This window comes from Mus caroli, unplaced genomic scaffold, assembly GCF_978045245.1.
Source record: "Mus caroli unplaced genomic scaffold, Mus_caroli_1 scaffold_5, whole genome shotgun sequence".
Classification (NCBI taxonomy): domain Eukaryota; kingdom Metazoa; phylum Chordata; class Mammalia; order Rodentia; family Muridae; genus Mus; species Mus caroli.
In genome coordinates, this window is record NW_028227260.1 from 60,520,852 (window position 1) to 60,542,698 (window position 21,847).

Consider the following 21,847-nt stretch of genomic DNA (forward strand, 5'->3'; position numbering starts at 1 on the left):
ATATATGTGTTCCATTTGAAATAACCAGGGAATATGCAGGAGGCTTTTAAGAAAGGAGAGGTATAAAGCAATGATATAAAGGTTAAAGGAGAATAGTGAAGTGGGAATAATTAAATGGGGTAGGAAATGGGGGGAAGGGTAGATGAAGGAATAGGGGAAGGGATAACTAACATTAATGATCATCAGGAAAAACATCATGTGAAAACCTACTACTACATAAGCTTTCTAAGATATATACATGTATATATATAAAAACCTGTATACAGACTTAACTTCCTAAGGGGGGAGAAATGTCTCTATTAGACTTCATAGAAAAAAACCCAGTTGCAGGAATGGGTTACCTCTTTTAGAGTTTTTGGTTACTGAAGTTCTCTAGACTTCCCAAACCATGTAGGCAATTACCATTTCTTTTGTTTACTCTCCAGAACGTGATCATAAGACCCTGTTACCAAGGACACCACATAGCTGACTCATAGACCATGGAGAAATCAAGCTGGTGCCAACTTAGAAGCTTCATCCTTACTGGCTAGATTTCATAATGCCAGTAGGTCCTTTGAATGCTGCTGATTTAAAAAAAAAAAAAAAAAAAAAAAAAGGATTCATCAAGCATATCCAGCTGAGAATGCTATGAGACATAATAAAGACTGGCCTGTCAAGAAATACCAATTTCTATAATAGTTGCACAGATGTCGTGGCAGTAAACTTTCAGGTTGGATTTAAGAATTGCGCCAAAGGATAGAACCCTTATCTAACATTATCATCAGTAGCAAGATCTTATGGATAGATCGATCTTAGACACCAGAGGCAAACTTATTCTTAATCTGTTAAATGTACATATTAATAAACATAAACTTCTAATCACTTGTTATATCCATAGTTAGGTATCTCTCAATCATCATATATACAAGAGCTTCTGAAGTTCAAGAAAAACAAAATCCCAATATGGAGAAGGGAAGTGGTCATGGGCATGAAGTCCCATCTCTAGCTGAGGATCTATTAGTAATACAGAATGACTGGATGATGGAGCACTTAATTTATTTAATGATTTGGCCCCTGATATGTATTCCATGCTCTAGTAAAGTGCCACATCTACTTGGATATAGGTAACACAAATTAGACTTGCCAGATGTATAACAAGGGCATACATTGGGTGGGTAGGGTTGCATAGATCTGGGAGAATTTGGAAAAGGGAATAAGTGTGATCAAATCCAATGTATGAAATTATCAGTTATTTAATATATATCTAAGAATAAAACATACATGTATTTATCTACTAATTGGACTAAATCATTGTATTTGACAAGAAATTATACAGCTAAATAATATGAAAATTATCTTTTACAATTTTGATAGGTCTCTATATTAATTTCTATATTATATATATGCATATATATATATATTCCCTCTAGCAGTAAACAATAATTTTCCCTTGAATATTTGCTGTCATTTGTTGATGTTTCTATATATTTTCTTGCTGACTGTAATGCTAACTGAGGTGAACTGGAATCAAAATACAGTAGTGATTTGCTTTTTCCACTAAGGAATAGTAAACATTTTTATGCATTTATTTGCCAGTGGTACTTCATCTTCATTTTCCAATTATTTGTAAAGTTCCACTGCCAAGTCTATGATTGAACCTGTACAACAATATTTACCCACTTTATATAGCAGTATCCACAATAGCCAAATTAAGAACTCAGTTTTGCTGTTCATCAGCAGATGAATGAATGAAGAAATTATGTGTATAGAAAAGTTTTACCCAGTTTTAAAGAAGAATGAAATTACACTGTTTTATAGAGAATTTACATAAATAGTTGTCATCATGTAATGGAAATAATCTAATACCACAAAGATAATAAATACATGTTTTCTATTGCATATATATCCTAGGAAAAATATTAAAAAGAATGACAGAAAATTAAGATTATTATAGATTTAGAACAATAAGGGAAACAGAGATGATAAGAAATACAAATAAGCAGAAGTGGGTGGGTTGGAGAGCAGGGTGGGGGGAAGGTATGGGGGCTTTGGGGATAACATTTGAAATGTAAATGAAGAAAATATCTAATAAAAATAAAGAAATACAAATAAAAGATTGAATAAAATCTAAATACTTTACATACTTGGATGGGACTACCAGTATATATTAATAATTTTTTTTTAAAATGAGATAGATTAATATGTACTGATAAGTTGTTGAAAATATGTGATGTTGAAATAGGATATTGAAGAATTGTTTAGTAAAAACTTAGCTTTTATTTAAGATGAATATATTTATATGTGTATATGAGTGCATTTTTCTATATATAGAGAGGGGATGTTAAAATCTAAACCTCAGATAAAATATTGTTGTCTGGAAAAACAGGAGTATTGCAAAAAATAGCATATACATTGTCATTTTCCTAGCCAGAAGAAGGATACATTTCTTGTATTTTTAAAGTGACATGACATTTTTTCTTTTTTAAAATCAGAGACCTGGAATAAGGGAGGCACCCTAGTATCTATGGGGGTGACTCTAGCTGAGACTCACTACACTGGGGATATGGAACCTGACGGGACCACCTTCTGTAGTCAGACAGGAACCCCAGTGGAGTGATAGAGACAACACACCTTCAAAACTTGCAACCCAAAATTTATCCTTCCTACAAGTAATGCAGGTACAGGGGAGGGAACAGAGGCTGGGAAAACAGACAAACAATAACTGGCCCAACTTGAGACCCATCCCATAGGCAAGCATCAGTCAATAACACTATTAGTGATACTCTGTTATGCTTGCAGACAGGCACATGTTGTCCTCTAAGAAGCTCCATCCAACAACTGACTCAAACAGATACAGAAACCTACAGCCAAACAGTGGATGCAGCTTGTGAACTCTTACGAAAGAATTGGAGGAAGAATTGCAGGGGATAGGAACTCCACAGGAAGAACAACAGAGTCAACTAACTTAAAACTCTTGTGGTTTTCAGAGTCTGAACCACCAACCAAAGAACATATATAGGTTGGACTTCCCCGCTAATATGTAGCAGATGTTCAGCTTGACCTTCATGTGGGTCCTGAACAATTGGAGCAGGGGCTATTGCTTGTATGTGGGATATGTTCTATTAGCTGGGATGCCTTTTCGTGCTTCAGTGGGAGAGGGAGTGCCTAGCCTCACAGAATCTTGAAGTGCCAAGGTGTTGGGGGAGAGGGGAATATACAGGGGGCATCCACCTGCTCAGAGGAAAAGGGAAGGGGTGAGTGAAGAAGGATTGTGGGAAGGGGTGGCTGGAAGGGGGACAATGAGTGGGATGTAAAGTAAATAAATAAAATACCCAAAAATAAATAAACAACAACAAACCCTAAAATTAAATTTAAAAATATATTGCACAATCTCCCTTAGAGGACACAGTTCAGATCACAACATGGCTGACCCTCTGAGCACTTGTATGGCTAGGTTGTGACCCTTAGCCTTTAACAACAGAGCCATGACAACCCTCTTCCGGTCAGAAAAGCACCTGGGCAGCTGGGGCGCAGGGTCGACTGACACTCGCCAGCTACCCACAACACCCTCCGCAGGATTTTGGGACTGCTGGTGAGTGGAACACAGCTTCTGCTCCAGTCCAATCACGCGGGACCTGAGACTGCTCTGGTTGGGGAGAGAGAAATCCGGCCAACATAGGGCCACAACCCTCTTCCGGTCAGAAAAGCACAGGGGCACCTGGGGCTCAGGGTCCACTGACACTCGCCAGCTACCCACAACACCCGCCACAGGATCTTAAGACTTCTGGCAAGTGGAGCACAGCTTCTGCTCCAATCCAATTGCGCGGGACCTGAGACTGCATTAGTTAGGGAAGCAGAAACCGGCCTGAGTAGGGCCACAGGCCTCATCCGGCCGGATCAGCGCCAGGGTAGCAGGAGAGCAGGGTTGCCTGACACCCGCCAGCTACCCACGACCCCCGCCGCAGGATTTTGGGACTGCTGGTGAGTGGAACACAGCTTCTGCTCCAATCTTTAAACAGTGACAACGATAACAACTAAACCCAGAGATTACCAGATGGCGAAAGGTAAACGTAATAATCTTACTAACAGAAACCAAGACCACTCACCATCATCAGAACCCAGCACCCCCACTTCGCCCAGTCCAGGGCACCCCAACACACCGGAAAAGCTAGACACGGATTTAAAAGCATATCTCCTGATGATGATAGAGGACTTCAAGAAGGACTTTAATAACACACTTAAAGAAATGCAGGAGAACACTGCTAAACAGGCAGAAGACAATAAAGAGGAAGCACAAAAATCCCTTAAAGAATTGCAGGAGAACACTGCTAAAGAGTTACAAATCCTTAAAGAAAAACAGGATAACATAATCAAACAGGTAGAAGTCCTTACAGAAAAACATGAAAACACATCCAAACAGATGATGGAAATGAACAAAACCATACTAGACCTAAAAAGGGAAGTAGACACAATAAAGAAAACCCAAAAGGAGGCAACACTGGAGATAGAAACCCTAGGAAAGAAATCTGGAACCATAGATACCAGCATCAGCAACAGAATACAAGAGATGGAAGAGAGAATCTCAGGTGCAGAAGATTCCATAGAGAACATCGGCACAACAATCAAGGAAAATGTAAAATGCAAAAAGATCCTAACTCAAAACATCCAAGAAATACAGGACGCAATGAGAAGACCAAACCTACGGATAATAGGAGTGGATGAGAATGAAGATTTTCAACTCAAAGGACCAGCAAACATCTTCAACAAAATTATAGAAGAAAACTTCCCAAATCTAAAGAAAGAGATGCCCATGAACATACAAGAAGCCTACAGAACTCCAAATAGACTGGACCAGAAAAGAAATACCTCCCGACACATAATAATCAGAACAACAAATGCCCTAAATAAAGATAGAATACTAAAAGCAGTAAGAGAAAAAGGCCAAGTAACATATAAAGGCAAGCCTATCAGAATTACACCAGATTTTTCACCAGAGACTATGAAAGCCAGAAGATCCTGGACGGATGTTATACAGACACTAAAAGAACACAAATTCCAGCCCAGGCTACTATACCCAGCCAAACTCTCAATTAACATAGATGGAGAAACCAAAGTATACCACGACAAAACCAAATTCACGAATTATCTCTCCACGAATCCAGCCCTTCAAAGGATAATAACAGAAAAAAACCAATACAAGGACAGGAACCACGCCCTAGAAACAACAAGAAGGTAATCCCTCAACAAACCTAAAAGAAGACAGCCACAAGAACAAAATGCCAACTTTAACAACAATAATAACAGGAAACAACAATTACTTTTCCTTAATATCTCTTAATATCAATGGACTCAACTCCCCGATAAAAAGACATAGACTAACAAACTGGCTACACAAACAAGACCCAACATTTTGCTGCTTACAGGAAACTCATCTCAGAGAAAAAGATAGACACTACCTCAGAATGAAAGGCTGGAAAACAATTTTCCAAGCAAATGGTATGAAGAAACAAGCTGGAGTAGCCATTCTAATATCTGATAAGATTGACTTCCAACCCAAAGTCATTAAAAAAGACAAGGAGGGACACTTCATACTCATCAAAGGTAAAATCCTCCAAGAGGAAATATCAATCCTGAATATCTATGCTCCAAATACAAAGGCAGCCACATTCATTAAAGAAACTTTAGTAAATCTCAAAGCACACATTGCACCTCATACAATAATAGTGGGAGACTTCAACACACCACTTTCACCAATGCACAGATCATGGAAACAGAAACTAAACAGGGACACAGTGAAACTAAGAGAAATTATGAATCAAATGGATCTGGCAGATATCTACAGAACATTCTATCCTAAAACAAAAGGATATACCTTCTTCTCAGCACCTCATGGTACCTTCTCCAAAATTGACCACATAATTGGTCACAAAACAGGCCTCAACAGATACAAAAATATTGAAATTGTCCCATGCATCCTATCAGATCACCATGGACTAAGGCTGATCTTCAATAACAAAATAAATAAGAGAAAGCCAACCTTCACGTGGAAACTGAACAACACTCTTCTCAATGATACCTTGGTCAAGGAAGGAATAAAGAAAGAAATTAAGGACTTTTTAGAGTTCAATGAAAATGAAGCCACAACATACCCAAACTTATGGGACGCAATGAAAGCATTTCTAAGAGGAAAACTCATAGCTCTGAGTGCCTCCAAAAGGAAACTAGAGATAGCACACATTAGCAGCTTGACAACACACCTAAAAGCACTAGAACAAAAGGAAGCAAATTCACACAAGAGGAGTAGAAGGCAGGAAATAATCAAACTCAGGGGTGAAATCAACCAAGTGGAAACAAGAAAAACTATTCAAAGAATCAACCAATCAAGGAGCTGGTTCTTTGAGAAAATCAACAAGATAGATAAACCCTTAGCCAGACTCACTAGAGGGCACAGGGAAAGCATCCTAATTAACAAAATCAGAAATGAAAAAGGAGACATAACAACAGATCCTGAAGACATCCAAAACACCATCAGATCCTTCTACCAAAGGCTATACTCAACAAAACTGGAGAACCTGGATGAAATGGAGAAGTTCCTAGACAGATACCAGATACCAAAGTTGAATCAAGATCAGGTTAATGATCTAAACAGCCCTATATCCCCCAAAGAAATAGAAGCAGTCATTAATAGTCTCCCAACTAAAAAAAGCCCAGGACCAGATGGGTTTAGTGCAGAGTTCTATCAGACCTTCAAAGAAGATCTAATCCCAGTTCTTCACAAACTATTCCACAAAATAGAAACAGAAGGTACTCTACCCAACTCATTCTATGAAGCCACAATTACTCTGATATCTAAACCACAAAAAAGACCCAACAAAGATAGAAAACTTCAGACCAATATCCCTTATGAATATTGATGCAAAAATCCTCAATAAAGTTCTTGCTAACCGAATCCAAGAACACATCAAAACAATCATCCATCCTGACCAAGTAGGTTTCATCCCAGGGATGCAGGAATGTTTCAATATACGGAAATCCATCAACGTAATCCAGTATATAAACAAACTCAAAGACAAAAACCACATGGTCATCTCGTTAGATGCGGAAAAAGCATTTGACAAGATCCAACACCCATTCATGATAAAAGTCTTGGAAAGATCAGGAATTCAAGGCCCATACCTAAACATGATAAAAGCAATCTACAGCAAACTAGTAGCCAACATCAAAGTAAATGGTGAGAAGCTTGAAGCAATCCCTCTAAAATCAGGGACTAGACAAGGCTGTCCACTTTCTCCATACCTATTCAACATTGTACTTGAAGTCCTAGCCAGAGCATTTCGACAACAAAAGGAGATCAAAGGGATACAAATTGGAAAAGATGAAGTCAAAATATCACTCTTTGCAGATGATATGATAGTATATATAAGTGACCCTAAAAATTCCACCAGAGAACTCCTAAGCCTGATAAACAGCTTCGGTGAAGTAGCTGGATATAAAATTAACTCAAACAAATCAATGGCCTTTCTCTACACAAAGAATAAACAGGCTGAGAAAGAAATTAGGGAAATAACACCCTTCTCAATAGTCACAAATAATATAAAATATCTTGGCGTGACTCTAACTAAGGAAGTGAAAGATCTGTATAATAAAAACTTCAAGTCTCTGAAGAAAGAAATTATAGAAGATCTCAGAAGATGGAAAGATCTCCCATGCTCATGGATTGGCAGGATCAACATTGTAAAAATGGCTATCTTGCCAAAAGCAATCTACAGATTCAATGCAATCCCCATCAAAATTCCAAATCAATTCTTCAACGAATTAGAAAGTGCAATCTGCAAATTCATCTGGAATAACAAAAAACCTAGGATAGCAAAAACTCTTCTCAAGGATAAAAGAACCTCTGGTGGAATCACCATGCCGGACCTAAAGCGCTACTACAGAGCAATTGTGATAAAAACTGCATGGTACTGGTATAGTGACAGACAAATAGACCAATGGAATAGAATTGAAGACCCAGAAAGGAACCCACACACCTACGGTCACTTGATCTTCGACAAGGGAGCTAAAAACATCCAGTGGAAGAAAGACAGCATTTTCAACAAATGGTGCTGGCACAACTGGTTGTTAACATGTAGAAGAATGCGAATCGATCCATTCCTATCTCCTTGTACTAAGGTCAAGTCTAAGTGGATCAAGGAACTTCACATAAAACCAGAGACACTGAAACTTATAGAGGAAAAAGTGGGGAAAAGCCTTAAAGATATGGGCACAGGGGAAAAATTCCTGAATAGAACAGTAATGGCTTGTGCTGTAAGATCGAGAATTGACAAGTGGGACCTCATGAAACTACAAAGCTTCTGCAAGGCTAAAGACACCATCAATAAGACAAAAAAACCACCAACAGATTGGGAAAGGATCTTCACCTATCCTAAATCAGATAAGGGACTAATATCCAATATATATAAAGAACTCAAGAAGGTGGACTCCAGAAAGTCAAATAACCCCATTAAAAAAATGGGGCTCAGAACTGAACAAAGAATTCTCACCTGAGGAATACCAAATGGCAGAAAAACACCTGAAAAAATGTTCAACATCCTTAATCATCAGGGAAATGCAAATCAAAACAACCCTGAGATTCCACCTCACACCAGTCAGAATGGCTAAGATCAAAAATTCAGGTGACAGCAGATGCTGGCGAGGATGTGGAGAAAGAGGAACACTCCTCCATTGTTGGTGGGATTGCAAGCTTGTACAACCACTCTGGAAATCAGTCTGGCGGTTCCTCAGAAAATTGGACATAGTACTACCGGAGGATCCAGCAATACCTCTCCTGGGCATATATCCAGAAGATGTCACAACCGGTAAAAAGGACACATGCTCCACTATGTTCATAGCAGCCCTATTTATAATAGCCAGAAGCTGGAAAGAACCCAGATGTCCCTCAACAGAGGAATGGATACAGAAATTATGGTACATTTACACAATGGAGTACTACTCAGCTATTAAAAAGAATGAATTTATGAAATTCCTAGCCAAATGGATGGACCTGGATGGCATCATCTTGAGTGAAGTAACACAATCACAAAAGAACTCACACAATATGTATTCACTGATAAGTGGATATTAGCCCAAAACTTAGGATACCCAAGATATAAGATACAATTTGATAAACGCATGAAACTCAAGAAGAATGAAGACCAAAGTGTGGACACTGTGCACCTTCTTAGAATTGGGAACAAAACACCCAGGGAAGTAGTTACAGAGACAAAGTTCGTAGCTGTGATGAAAGGATGGACCATTTAGAGACTGCCGTATCCAGGGATCCATCCCATAATCAGCTTCTAAACGCTGACACCATTGCATACACTAGCAAGATTTTGCTGAAAGGACCCAAATATAGCTGTCTCTTGTGAGACGATGCCGGGGCCTAGCAAACACAGGAGTGGATGTTCACAGTCAGCTATTGGATGTATCACAGGGCTCCCAATGGAGAAGCTAGAGAAAGTACCCAAGGAGCTAAAGGGATCTGCAACCCTATTGTTGGAACAACATGATGTACTAACCAGAACCCTGGAGCTCTTGTCTCTAGCTGCATATGTATCGAAAGATGGCCTAGTTGGCCATCAATGGAAAGAGAGGCCCATTGGACTTGCAAACTTTATATGCCCCAATATAGGGCAATGCCAGGGCCAAAAGAATGGGAATGGGTGGGTAGGGAAGTGGGGGGCGCTATGGGGGACTTTTGGGATAGCATTGGAAATGTAATTGAGGAAAATATGTAATAAAAATATTAAAAATCAAAAAAAAAAAAAACAGAGCCATATCTCCAGTCCCACTTAGTTATCTTGCTGTCTGGGTTCTTTTATTATGTGTGTGTGTGTGTGTGTGTGTGTGTGTGTGTGTGTGTGTGTGTGTGTGTAGTTTGTTATATACTACCACATATAAAATAAATCACTGGGCAGTGGTGCTGCAGGCCTTTGATCCTAGTACTAGGGAGACAGAGGCAGGCAGATCTCTGAGTTCAAGACCAGCCTGGTTACAGAGCAATTTCTAGGACAGTAAGGTCTACACAAAGAAATCTTGTCTTAAGAAACCAAAACCAGATATCCCACTGACTTCAACTCATAGTACTTAGTAGATCCGTAGCCTCTTGCCTGGCTGAACAAACTTTAGAAGCATAAGTAAACACTCAGGCTCTGAGGCTGCACCATTTTCGGCTCCAGACAACCAGCCACCTTCCTGGTCAGAGCACAGGTGTCCGCCCGGCCCAAGAGGCTTCTGCCTCAGCTTCCACGGGAGCCAGCTTGGTTCTGGGACTCCTCTGAAAGTAGTCTACACAGGTGAGAGTGTGGACTACTGAAACAATGGCTTCTGTGACAGGCCAAAGCAACACAGCTTCTGGGAAAGATCCTGTTTTGGGCCTTCATCTTCGCCCAGGAGGAGGTCCAAATACCAGATAACTGTGCACCTTCCCAGAAAGAGGAGACCTTGCCTGCAGATACTGCTCTGACCGCTGAAACTCAGAGGAAAGAGCTAGTCTCCCAGGTCTGCTCATAGAGGGTAACAAAATCACCAGAGGAACAATCTCTAAACAGAGACAACTATAACAACTAACTCCAGAGATTACCAGATGGCAAAAGGGAAACATAAGAATCTTACTAACAGAAACCAGGACCACTCACCATCATCAGAACACAGCACTCACACTTCGCCCAATCCAGGGCACCCCAACACACCTGAAAAGCTAGACCTGGATTTAAAAGCATATCTCATGATGATAGTAAAGGACATCAAGAAGGACTTAAATAACTCACTTAAAGAAATACAGGAGAACAATGCTAAACAAGTAGAAGACATTAAAGAGGAAACACAAAAATCCCTTAAAGGATTGCAGGGAAACATAACCAAACAGGTAGAAGACATGAAAGAGGAAACACAAAAATCACTTAAAGAATTGCAGGAAAACACAACCAAACAGGTGATGGAACTGAATAAAACCATTCAAGACCTAAAAAGGGAAGTAGACACAATAAAGAAAACACAAAGTGAGGCAATGCTGGAGATAGAAACCCTAGGAAAGAAATCTGGAACCATAGATGCAAGCATTAGCAACAGAATACAAGAGATGGAAGAGAGAATCTCAGGTGCAGAAGATTACATAGAGAACATCAGCACAACAATCAAAGAAAATGCAAAAAGATCCTAACTCAAAACATCCAGGAAATCCAGGATACAATGAGAAGACCAAACCTATGGATAATAGGAGTGGATGAGAATGAAGATTTTCAACTCAAAGGACCAGCAAAAATCTTCAACAAAATTATTGAAGAAAACTTCCCAAATCTAAAGAAAGAGATGCCCATGAACATACAAGAAGCATACAGAACTCCAAATAGACTGGACCAGAAAAGAAATTCCTCCCGGCACATAATAGTCAATACAACAAATGCACTAAGTAAAGATAGAATACTAAAAGCAGTAAGGGAAAAGGGTCAAGTAACATATAAAGGCAAGCCTATCAGAATTACACCAGATTTTTCACCAGAGACTATGAAAGCCAGAAGAGCCTCAACAGATGTTATACAGACACTAAGAGAACACAAACTCCAGCCCAGGCTACTATACCCAGCCAAACTCTCAATTACCATAGATGGAGAAACCAAAGTATTCCACGACAAAAACAAATTCACCCATTATCTCTCCATGAATCCAGCCCTTCAAAGGATAATAACAGAAAAAATACCAATACAAGGACGGGAACCATGCCCTAAAAAAACAAGAAGGTAATCCCTCAACAAATCTAAAAGAAGACAGCCACAAGAACCAGAATGCCAACTTTAACAACAAAAATAATAGGAAGCAACAATTACTTTTCCTTAATATCTCTTAATATCAATGGACTCAACTCCCCAATAAAAAGACATAGACTAACAAACTGGCTACACAAACAAGACCCAACATTTTGCTGCTTACAGGAAACTCATCTCAGAGAAGACCATAGACACTACCTCAGAACGAAAAGCTGGAAAACAATTTTCAAGCAAATGGTAGGAAGAAAGAAGCTGGAGTAGCCATTTTAATATCTAATAAAATCGACTTCCAACCCAAAATAATAAAAAAAGACAAGGAGGGGCACTTCATACTCATCAAAGGTAAAATCCTCCAAGAGGAACTCCCAATTCTGAATATATATGCTCCAAATACAAGGGCAGCCACATTCATTAAAGAAACTTTAGTAAAGCTCAAAGCACACATTGCACCTCACACAATAATTGTGGGAGAATTCAACACACCACTTTCACCAATGGACAGATCATGGAAACAGAAACTAAACAGGGACACAGTGAAACTAACAGAAGTGATGAAACAAATGGACTTAACAGATATCTACAGAACATTCTATCCTAAAACAAAAGGATATACCTCCTTTTCAGCACCCCATGGTACCTTCTCCAAACTTGACCACATAATTGGTCACAAAATAAGCCTCAACATATACAAAAATACTGAAATTGTCCCATGCATCCTATCAGATCACATGGACTAAGGCTGATCTTCAATAACAAAATAAATAATAGATAGCCAACATTCACATGGAAACTTAACAACACTCTTCCCAATGAAAACTTGGTCAAGGAAGGAATAAAGAATGAAGTTAGGACTTGTTGGAGTTTAATGAAAATGAAACCACAACATACCCAAACTTATGGGACACAATGAAAGCATTCCTAAGAGGAAAACTCATAGCTCTGAGTGCCTCCAAAAAGAAACTAGAGAGAGCACACATTAGCAGCTTGACAACACACCTAAAAGCTCTAGAACAAAAGGAAGCAAATTCACCCAAGAGGAATAGAAGGCAGGAAACAATCAAACTCAGGGGTGAAATCAACCAAGTGGAAACAGGAAGAACAATTCAAAGAATCAACCAATCAAGGAGCTGGTCCTTTGAGAAAATCAACAAGATAGATAAACCCTTAGCCAGAATCACTAGCGGGCACAGGGAAAGCATCCTAATTAACAAAATCAGAAATGAAAACGGAAACATAACAACAGATCCTGAAGACATCCAAAACACCATCAGATCCTTCTACAAAAGGCTATACTCAACAAAACTGGAAACCTGGATGAAATGGACAAGTTTCTAGACAGATACCAGGTAGCAAAGCTAAATCAAGATCAGGTTATTAATCTAAACAGTCCTATATGCCCTAAAGAAATAGAAGCAGTTATTAATTGTTTCGCAACCAAAAAAAGCCCAGGACCAGATGGGTTTAGTGCTGAATTCTACCAGACCTTCAAAGAAGACCTAATTCCAGCTCTTCACAAACTATTCCACAAAATGGAAGTAGAAGGAACTCTACCCAACTCATTCTATGAAGCCACAATTACTCTGATACCTAAACCACAAAAAGACCCAACAAAGATAGACAACTTCAGACCAATTTCCCTTATGAATATCAATGCAAAAATCCTCAATAAAGTTCTCGCTAACCGAATCAAAGAACACATCAAAACAATCATCCATCCTGACCAAGTAGGTTTCATCCCAGGGATGCAAGGATGGTTCAATATACGGAAATCCATCAACGTAATCCAGTATATAAACCAACTCAAAGACAAAAACCACATCATCATCTCGTTAGATGCTGAGAAAGCATTTGACAAAATCCAACACCCCTTCATGATAAAAGTCTTGGAAAGATCAGGAATTCAAGGCCCATACCTAAACATGATAAAAGCAATCTACAGCAAACCAGTAGCCAACATCAAAGTAAATGGTGAGAAGCTAGAAGCAATCCTTCTAAAATCAGGGACTAGACAAGGCTGTCCACTCTCGCCCTACATATTCAACATTGTACTTGAAATTCTAGCCAGAGCAATTAGACAACAAAAGGAGATCAAGGGGATACAAATTGGAAAGGAAGAAGTCAAAATATCACTTTTTGCAGATGATATGATAGTATATATAAGTGACCCTAAAAATTCCACCAGAGAACTCCTAAGCCTGATAAACAGCTTCAATGAAGTAGCCGGATATAAAATTAACTCAAACAAGTCAATGGCCTTTCTGTACACAAAGGATAAACAGGTTGAGAAAGAAATTAGGGAAACAACACCCTTCTCAATAGTCACAAATAATATAAAATACCTTGGCGTGACTCTAACTAAGGAAGTGAAAGATCTGTATGATAAGAACTTCAAGTATCTGAAGAAAGAAATTAAAGAAGATCTCAGAAGATGGAAAGATCTCCCATGCTCATGGATTGGCAGGATCAACATTGTAAAAATGGCTATCTTGCCAAAAGCAATCTACAGATTCAATGCAATCCCCATCAAAATTCCAAATCAATTCTTCAACGAATTAGAAAGTGCAATCTGCAAATTCATCTGGAATAACAAAAAACCTAGGATAGCAAAAACTCTTCCCAAGGATAAAAGAACCTCTGGTGGAATCACCATGCTGGACCTAAAGCTGTACTACATAGCAATTGTGATAAAAATTGCATGGTATTAGTATAGTGACAGACAAGTAGACCAATGGAACATAATTGAAGACCCAGAGATGAACCCACACACCTATCATCACTTGATCTTCGACAAGGGAGCTAAAACCATCCAGTGGAAAAATGACAGCATTTTCAACAAATGGTGCTGGCACAACTGGCGGTTATCATGTAGAAAAATGCGAATTGATCCATTTCTATCTCCTTGTACTAAGGTCAAATCTAAGTGGATTAAGGAACTCGACATAAAAACAGAGACACTGAAACTTATAGAGGAGAAAGTAGGGAAAAGCCTCAAAGATATGGGTACAGGGGAAAAATTCCTGAATAGAATAGCAATGGCTTGTGCTGTAAGATCAAGAATCGATAAATGGGACCTCATAAAATTGCAAAGCTTCTGCAAAGCAAAAGTCACCGTCAATAAGACAAAAAGGCCACCAGCAGATTGGGAAAGGATCTTTACCTATCCCAAATCAGATAGGGGACTAATATCCAATATATATAAAGAACTCAAGAAGGTGGACTCCAGAAAATCAAATAACCCCATTAAAAAATGGGTCTCAGAGCTGAACAAATAATTCTCACCTGAGGAATACCGAATGGCTGAGAAGCACCTGAAAAAATGTTCAACATCCTTAATCATCAGGGAAATGCAAATCAAAACAACCCTGAGATTCCATTTCACTCCAGTCAGAATGGCTAAGATCAAAAATTCAGGTGACAGCAGATGCTGGCGAGGATGTGGAGAAAGAGGAACACTCCTCCATTGTTGGTGGGATTGCAAGCTTGTACAACCACTCTGGAAATCATTCTGGCGGTTCCTCAGAAATTTGGACATAGTACTACCGGAGGATCCAGCAATACCTCTCCTGGGCATATATCCAGAAGATATCGCAACCGGTAAGAAGGACACATGCTCCACTATGTTCATAGCAGCCTTATATATAATAGCCAGAAGCTGGAAAGAACACAGATGCCCCTCAGCAGAGGAATGGATACAGAAAATGTGGTACATTTACACAATGGAGTACTACTCAGCTATTAAAAAAATGAATTTGTGAAATTCCTAGGCAAATGGATGGACCTGGAGGGCATCATCCTGAGTGAGGTAACCCAATCACAAAGGACTCGCACAATATGTACTCACTGATAAGTGGATATTAGCCCAGAAACTTAGGATACCCAAGATATAAGATACAATTTGCTAAACGCATGAAACTCAAGAAGAAGACCAAAGTGTGGACACTTGGCCCCTTCTTAGAAATGGGAACAAAACACCCATGGAAGGAGTTACAGAGACAAAATTTGGAAGTGTGACGAAAGGATGGACCATCTACTGATTGCCATATGCAGGGATCCATCCCATAATCATCTTCCAAACGCTGACACCATTGCATACACTAGCAAGATTTTGCTGAAAGGACCCAGATATAGCTGTCTCTTGTGAGACTAGGCCCGGGCCTAGCAAACACAGAAGTGGATGATCACAGTCAGCTATTGGATGGACCACACGGCCCCCAATGGAGGAGCTAGTGAAATTACCCAAGGAGCTAAAGGGAACTGCAACCCTATAGGTGGAACAACAATATGAACTAACCAGTACCCCGGAGCTCTTGTCTCTAGCTGCATATGTATCAAAAGATGGCCTAGTCGGCCATCACTGCAAAGAGAGGCCCATTGGACTTGCAAACTTTATATGCCCCAGTACAGTGGAACCCCAGGGCCAAAAAGGGGGAGTGGGTGGGTAGGGGATTGGGGGGTGGGTATGGGGGACTTTTGGGTAAGCATTGAAAATGTAAACGAGGAAAATGCCTAATAAAAAAATGAATTAAAAAAAAAGAAACCAAAACCAAAATCAACATATTTTTTCTAAGTCATCAGTTATTAAAGGAAGGAAATGAGGTTTAAGAAAAAAATGTGACATTTGTTACTGTTAGTGTAGGAAGACTATATTTCAGATTTATTTTCAATAGTTATGACAATTAATATAGTAAAGGATAAATATTGTATTTAACTCAGAACACAAAAAAGAAAGGTGAGAACTTTGTTTTCTTTGGCATTGCATTAGACTTATGAAAATTAACCAATATAGAGAATTAGTATCAGACAGTTTTTAGAGATAAAATGCAGAAAATGTAGGAAGAATAAAAAAAGGAAATTATATATTTGGGGTTTACTATTATTCACAAGGATAGGATGTCAACAGTAATGTGGGGAGTGAAGACTATTCCCATGGCAGAATGGAACAAGCACTCTATGGGAAATTAGAACAGAGGCTTTGCATTCTGCATCTTAGGAGAATAGACCCTTTTCCATCTCCTAAGACTTAATGAAACTAAATACAAAAGAGATCCACTAAAATATTCGGGAAAGAAAGCTTCAAGTTACCCTACTATTAGGGGGAAAAGAAAAATATTTTTAAAAGTCAGTTCTAACAGTAAGGGTAAATATCTAAAATAGCAGTGAATGAAGTACACATTTTTTGTTTGGTTGATTTTGAACAAGAAGAGTAGCAAAAAATCTTTGAGCACAATCAGAAATGAATCAGATTCCAACTGTCCAGGATCGATGATGGAAAGGTCTCAACTCTTTTGAAAGATTCTGCTTTGAGAAAAGGTCTTCCACCCACCATGCAAATACTGGACTACCCAGGAAAGTGTGTTCCAGGTTCAGAAATAAAATATTATATTATAACATAATATAATATAATATAATATAATATAATATAATATAATAATGTTCCCAGTTCAGTAATAAAACAAAACAAAGCAAAATAGAATAAAAATAAAAGAAGTGGGGGTTGAATTGGGAGTGGCTTTTCCCATTGGTGGCAGACCTTAATCATACTGAATCTTGAGCCTTATAAACTTCAGAGTTGTACAGTCTTGAAGGCTTCAATCTAGATTTTAATATAAGACCAGAGAGATGATAGAGATTATCTGAGAGCTTCTAAGTCCCAACAGATATGTTCTGAGAGGCCAAGGTACAAATTTGTGAGGGTAAAGTCTAGGTTCCAATGGAGGCACAAGAAGATTAGAGATGTCAGAAAGGCAGAATGTCTACCAAAGCCAGTCACAGGGAGCCAACTTAAGAAAGAGGCCAGTTGTTATGTAACCAGCAAGGCTATAGGGCAAGAATGTTCATGCTCTCGGGACTTCATATTTAGCACAAATATCACACTCCCTAGATGATCAGCTTGAAACTACAGGATTTAATATTTGTCCAGCTGAATTCTTATCTTGGTCCTAGTATGGGTTTTTAACTCCTCACATTATTTATTTATTCATTCATTCGTTCATTCATTCATTCATGTACTCACTTAGTATTTGTTTATTTGTTTTGTGAATGAGTATGTTCACAACATGTCATATATTAAGTGTGTGACTCCAAAATAATTATTTTATGGAGATTTACTGCCAATAATTTTCATAGGTGTGATAGCCACAGTAATACAGTGGCTTAGAGGGATTCTTTCTGAAACTAGACTCTGGATTGATGAAGAAAGATGCTGAATATCAAGATATATTCAAAGACTAGTGAGATAGTTCAGCTGGAAAAGAAGAAGAACACTTACTAATCAATCCTGAATACCTGAGCTCGATCCCCAGGACATACATAAAGATGGGAGAGAATCAAAGTCCACACAGTTGCCTCCTGACCTCCACATATGTGCTCTATCATGTATGCACTCACACATAAATTTATTTTAAAAGTTTAAAAATATATTTTAAAAAGAGGTCTTAAAGTGTTCAGTTTGGTGAAGAGTATAGTATTTGTAAATTTCTCCTGTTAAGTAAAAAGTGATATTCCTTTGTTTTTGAAGTTCATCAGTTTCTCATTTGATTGTTGTTGATGTGGTTAATTAACAGCCAGCAATTGTATCTGTCAAAAAATGGCAATAAATGCAGATTACTCTATGGTTTGAACTTTCAATATTCAAATGAGTGGTAATATTATGAAAAGCAAAGAAAAATTGATTGTGGCCATTGACTGCAAAATAGTTTCTAAGCCTAAAGCACCTTCTGAAGATTATATATTACTTTCTTTATATATATATATATATATATATATATATATATATATGTGTGTGTGTGTGTGTGTGTGTGTGTGTGTGTGTGTGTGTGTATTTTAGGTATTTTCCTCATTTACATTTCCAATGCTATCCCAAAAGTCCCCTATACCCTTCCCCACACTCCCCTACCCACCCACTTCCCCTTTTTGGCCCTGGGGTTCCCCTGTACTGGGGCATATAAAGTTTGCAAGTTCAATGGGCCTCTCTTTCCAGGGATGGCCGACTAGGCCATCTTTTGATACATATGCAGCTAGAGACACGAGCTCCAGGGGTACTGGTTAGTTCATATTGTTGTTCCACCTATAGGGTTGCAGATCCCTTTAGCTCCTTGTATTTAATTATTTTATATATAACAAAATTACATGTAAAATTAACATATTTCATTGGATTCAAAGTATTTTTCCTGTATTATGTCCTCACTAATGCTGCTATCAGGTGCTCTGGTACTGTTTCTGAATGGCCAAGACAGCATCAGGAACAGGATATATGACCTGTTATGGTGATTTTTTTTCCAACCTCAGTTTGCAGGGTATCAGAAAAGTACATAAGTTCTCATTGGTGCAGGTAGGATTAAAAGAACTGAAATGCGAATTTTGAGAGATAAAGTGTGATATCTCAGGAAATTAGGAGAACTGAGAATTTTATTAGGACTGACAAAGGCATCAGAACCTGATATGTATATAGATATATAACCAAAAAAGTAAAATGGATAATAAAATGGGCTTAACAAGAGGTGGAAATATATCAGGCAATGACTAAACTATCATCTATTATTAATAAGGATATTACTTCATAAAGTTAAGCTTTACCATTGAAATAAAACCCTAAAGTCACTCTTCTTTGATTTTCATTTTAAAGTTAAGTCTAGTTTCATTGTTTTTGGCATGATTACTTAGACATATAACAAAATTGGTAACCAACTACAAAGGCCTTTTAAAGCTTTCTTTCTTACAACTTTTCATAAACACCATAAGTCATTTTAAAGCCTTGTGAAAATGCAGAGATAAAGCAAGGAGTTTCCAGCAGACTTTATCTACAATACTTGTCTTGAATTCCTCTGTTTTCTATGTCTCTAGGATACCTGAGGTCTACTTTTCAGGAAGTGTCTTTCCTTCATGATGTGTGAATTTGTCAAGACATAACAGTAATTTTTTCTGTGAATTGGGACAAAACTGACTGCCTAAAGAATGGCTTGCAAACTGATTATATTCAGGATTACTTAGACTGGTGGAGACTCCACAGATCTTCCAACATCACTTGATTATGGTTTTCTTTTTTATGAATAATATTTGAGGAAACTTAGGCTCACACCTGGAAGGAATGAGATTCTTGTAAGGAGGAAATGGAAATTAGCTATCCTGTAGACCAAGTAATTTGTTGTATTTGTTATTGTTGTTATTTTGTTATTTTGTTGTTTTGTGGATTTATTTTATTTTTGTTTGTTTTATTAACAGCAAAGATGATTCTGTTCTTGAGAGAAAATGTTAAAAGTGGTAATATTCATTATTCCTTTAGTTTGATTTGCACTTCTGTTTACACTCCTGTTTTGTGTAGAGGACAGGATTTATGATCAGTCATCATGATGGCTCTTTCCATAGAATGGTGGCAGTAATGTCAGGCTGAAGAGACCAGTTTTCTCACATGTTCAGATATAAGGGTAGGAAGTACCCTTAGAGTAAGCTAGGTACCAGATTGTTTTTTTGGTTTTTTTTTTTGTGCCAATAGGGCTTTGTGAATATTGATCTATAAAGTCCACCTTAGTTTCACAAAATGTGGTTATATCTGATAATATTCAAGTTATTCTCAAAAAAGTATTTGCTTCATAGTCTTGCTCACATTATTAATGTAAATTGCACAATTCTGATTATGTCCTGTTCCAAAGAGAATAATGTCTTACAGAAATTATACAAGCAATTATATTGTGGTGAAAATAGGATTCTTTTACAGGTGTTTCCATATTCTAGAGAAATTAGTAAGGTTCCGGTTTACAGAAGAATAAAGTACTACATTGTTGTAAATTACAGAAGGCTCAAAAGTAAATAAAGAATATTATTTATATTTAAATAATACTCAAAATGTCATGAAATTCTGTATCATTAATTTTTTGTAGTTAATTCTTGTTCTGACTAATCTTAAGGTAGCACATTTCATCAATCTATCATATTCTTCACTAGAGTTACAAAATTCCTCAGTTAAATGCTATGCTATCAAAATAATTGAAGTAATGTTATTAGACACATATATGTCTTAATCTTATGGTATATAGTCCTATCTATGAGTATTTTTAGCTAGTTATTTGTTATTGAAAATGTTGTACTATTGCCTATACTATATTCATTGTATTTTCTGAGAAGAACCCAGGAAAGCCTTACTATCTTTGAATGACAAACACTAAAAATGGCATGGTTAACAATTTGGTGGGCATTCATTTCATAAGAAGATTTCACTCCTAAGGTATAAAACATTTTGAACTATAGCAGGAATTAGATCACATCAAATTTGTACACATCTTGGACAAGAATTATGTCAAATTTCAAGTAATTTAAGAACATATTCTGCAAATACCATTTTATATGCCCAAATATAACCAACAAAATTAAACATATTTAAAATTGCTAACCATTATGATTTGCATATGAAATCCCAACCATACTGCTCATGTAACATAATGACAGTTTCATGTCATTATTTTGGGAGATGCTAAAAATACTGAGACATGAAACCTACATTGTATAAATACATTATTTGGAGTATGCCTGAAGGTCTTAACAGGTTCTTGGTCCCTTTCTTGTTCCATACTTCCTTTCCACCATGAAGTGATAATTATTCCCTGTCATACAGTTTTACCATCATAAGGTTCTCAGGTACATGATATGCTTGTTTTTTGGTGACCATGGACTGATTTTGCTACGCTCTCCGAGAGGCTTAAAAGTCACTCATGAGACAAAGAGTTTCAAGGAAGCTCCCCTCCTGGAGTCTAGTGTTCTCTACCCATACATTAATTTTTCATTCCTACGTTTCATTCTCGCGTTAGTCTAGTGTATGGATCCACGTGCTCTCTTTCAGTATTTTCCTATTATAAGTGCTTTTTAAAATTGAATTCTGACATGGCTAAAGCCTTCCGCTAGTGTTCCAACAGTCCTAGAATGTCCTTGAGCAAGATCATGGGCTTGGAATTCAGTAAGATTGTAAAAGCTAAGTCACTCCCTTACACAGGAATTTACCATCACTAAGGAAGAAGGAAGTTTCAGACCAAAGGAGAAACCAGAATAGATACTTAGAACTATAGCAGAGT